The sequence below is a fragment of the Nematolebias whitei genome, chromosome 14 (genome assembly GCF_014905685.2).
Source record: "Nematolebias whitei isolate Nwh7 chromosome 14, NemWhi1, whole genome shotgun sequence".
In the NCBI taxonomy this organism is placed as follows: Eukaryota; Metazoa; Chordata; class Actinopteri; order Cyprinodontiformes; family Rivulidae; genus Nematolebias; species Nematolebias whitei.
The window spans coordinates 35,534,087-35,537,637 of NC_056511.1; positions in this window are offsets into that span (position 1 = coordinate 35,534,087).

A 3,551-nucleotide genomic window follows, 5' to 3' on the forward strand; every position below is an offset into this window, starting at 1 on the left:
TGGAGTTCAGACGTGTGCATGTTCGTTTGTTGTGTTTTTTAAAGTTATTTGATTGTGGCAGCCACCTTAAAATGGGTCGACTCAAAATGGAAATCAGTGGTTGATATACATCCATTCTTTGATCTGAGTAAATTGCATTTTAATCAGTCTAATAGTTTATGAGATATTTTGGGAACAGACAAACAAAAACACATGCACACAGACGGGCAAAAACATTATTGTCCACTTCTCTTTTCAGCAGTGACAATGGTAATAACTAAAGATTCTTTACAGCTTCCTTAATGAGTTACAACCACATTTCAATTTAAAAGAATCAACAAATAATCTCAAATCATTTTTTTTCCAAAAAGTACATACAGATTTACCAGTTTTTTCCAAGTTGTTTACCAAATCAGTAAATATTCCCGTTAGAAATTTTAAAACAGACAAACACAAATTAACTTTTGTTATAGTTGTTTGTTTCTTTATATTCCATGAGGATCTTACCTTTAAAGAATCCGAGTCCTTTTTATTTGTTGCTGGTAAAACATGAGAGGGCACAATCTGCATGACTTTATTTTCCAGTGGAGCCTGCTGCTCGATGTTATTGTGTCTTTCGACCTGGATAAAGACAGAATGGGCTGACCACACATATTCTCTACCAACTCTGACCGAAACCCTCATTGCACTGTATGTTAATAAAGGCTTTCAATGTACAGTGGGACAAAGATTGAAATGTACTATGGGGGCACCTTTGCTGAGCTGACAAGCAGGGAGTTCAAAGAATGTACTGGAAAGAGTGCACAACATTGACTCACGCACAGATCTGGATCCACTTTCATTTGAGAGCTCCAATACTAAAACTGTACGGATTTATTTTTATATGTGTTCTAAGAGGACTCTCACTCATGTCACTTTGGCTTAAATGAGTTGGTCAGATTGTTTCACTTATTTAAATTGTTTGTTGTGTTAACCTGATTTAAAAAAATACAGCTGTGTCCTGTTGCTTCTATTGATACTAATAAAATTAAATGTCTGGCATTTCTTGAAGAAATGCACATCAACCAAATAATCATCTCTGGATGAACATCAAAAGATTGCTTTTTGAGTTTTATTAAAATCCATCCAGTGGTTCACCAGATATTTTGCTAACACAACAAACAAATCAAGACACACACACACACACACATATACATACGTGAGAAAAGCAAACACATGGAGAGCTAAATCATGTTGTTCTTTACTTACAGTATTTGAGCCTCAAGACATCATTAGTCCTTCACAAGGTCATTTGGCATCACATACTGTGCTCATTCTTCCTTTATGACTGCTGCATAGTTTTCAGGATCATTCATCCATCCATCCATCCATTATCTTTACCCGCTTCTTCCATTTTGGGTCACGGGGTCGCCGGTGCCCATGTCCAGCAATCACTGTGCGAGGGGCGGGGTACACCCTGGACGGGTCGCAAGTCCATCACAGGGCCACATAGAGACAAACGAGACAAACAAACCATTCACTCTTTCACTCACACCTAGGGACAATTTAGAGTTACCAACCAGCCTAACATGCATGTTTTTGGTCTGTGGGAGGAAACCGGAGCACCCGGAGAAAACCCACGCATGCACGGAGAGAACATGCAAACTCCACCCGGAAAGGCCCCTGGACCGGGGTTTGAACCAAGGACCTGCTCGCTGAGAGGCAGCAGCTCTACCAGTTGCGCCACCATGCTGCCCGTTTTCAGGATCATTTTCAACTAAAATAAAGCTTCAACACTAATATTCTCACATTACTTCTACTATATGAAATAGTGCTGTCCCAATACTGATACACTGATACCACCTTGAAGTACTCGTACTTGCACTCTTAAAAACACGCATACATATTTTTTTTCTTTTTTTGACTGCTCCCTTCTTCAGGAGTCACCACAGCGAACTAAGTTGCACAAAGATTTGGCAATTATTTTTATGGTGGATGCCCTTCCTGATGCAACCACAGACTACCACACTACCACAGTGGAGCAGAAAGCTTCCATGGGCACCTGGGGGAGCAGATGGTGGGGGTTAAGGGCTCAGAGTGGGGCAAATGATGGTACAGGCAGGCGTGGGTGCCAGTATCTGAACCGGCCATCTTTGTTGATTTATTTCAGTAATTCCATTAAAAAAGTGAAACTTGTATATTATATTAATTCATTACACAGAGACTGATATATTTCAAATGTTTATTTCTTTTAATGTTGATGATTATAACTGACAACTAATGAAAACCCCAAATTCAGTATCTCAGAAAATTTGAATGTTGTGAAAAGGTTCAATATTGAAGACACCTGGTGCCACACTCTAATCAGCTCATTAACTCAAAACACTTGCAAAGGCCTTTAAATGGTCTCTCTGTCTAGTTCTGTAGGCTACACAATCATGGGGAAGACTGCTGACTTGACAGTTGTCCAAAAGACGACTGTTGACACCTTGTACAAGGAGGTCAAGACACAAAAGGTCATTGCTAAAGAGGCTGGCTGTTCACAGAGCTCCATGTCCAAGCACATTAATAGAAAGGTGAAGGGAAGGAAAAAATGTGGTAGAAAAAAAGTGTACAAGCAATAGAGATAAACGCACCCTGGAAAGGTAGTGAAACAAAACCCATTCCAAAATGTAGGAGAAATTAACAAAGAGTGGACTGCAGCTGGAGTCAGTGCTTCATAAACCACCACGCACAGACATATGCAAGACAAGGGTTTCAGCTGTTTTATTCCTTGTGTCAAGCCACTCTTGAACAAGAGACAGCGTCTGAAGCGTCTCACCTGGGCTAAAGACAAAAAGCACTGGACTGCTGCTGAGTGGTCCAAAATTATTTTCTCTGATGAAAGTAAATATTGCATTTCCTTTGGAAATCAAGGTCCCAGAGTCTGGAGGAAAAGAGGAGAGGCACAAAATACATGTTGCTTGAGGTCCAGTGTCAAGTTTCCACAGTCAGTGATGGTTTGGGGTGCCATGTTATCTGCTGGTGTTGGTCCATGTGTTTTCTGAGGTCCAAGGTCAACACAGAAATTTACCAGGAAGTTTTAGAGCAATTCATGCTTCCTGCTGCTGACCAACTTTATGGAGATGCATATTTCATTTTCCAATGGGACTTGGCACCTGGCAGCATGGTGGCGCAACTGGTAGAGCTGCTGCCTCTCAGCAAGCAGGTCCCCAATTCAAATCCCGGTTCGGTGGCCTTTCCGGATGGAGTTTGCATGTTCTCTCCGTGCATGCGTTGGTTTTATTCCGGGTACTCTGGTTTCCTCACACAGACCAAAAACATGCATGTTAGGCTGATTGGTAACTCTAAATTGTCCCTAGGTGTGAGTGAGAGAGTGAATGGTTGTTTGTCTCGTTTGTCTCTATGTGGCCCTGTGATGGACTTGCGACCTGTCCATGGTGTACCCCACCCCTTGCAGTGATTGCTGGACATGGGCATTGGCGACCCCCGTGACCCAAAATGGAAGAAGCGGGTAAAAGATGATGGATGGATGGATGGATGGATGGACGGACGGACGGACGGACGGACGGACGGACGGACGGACGGACGGA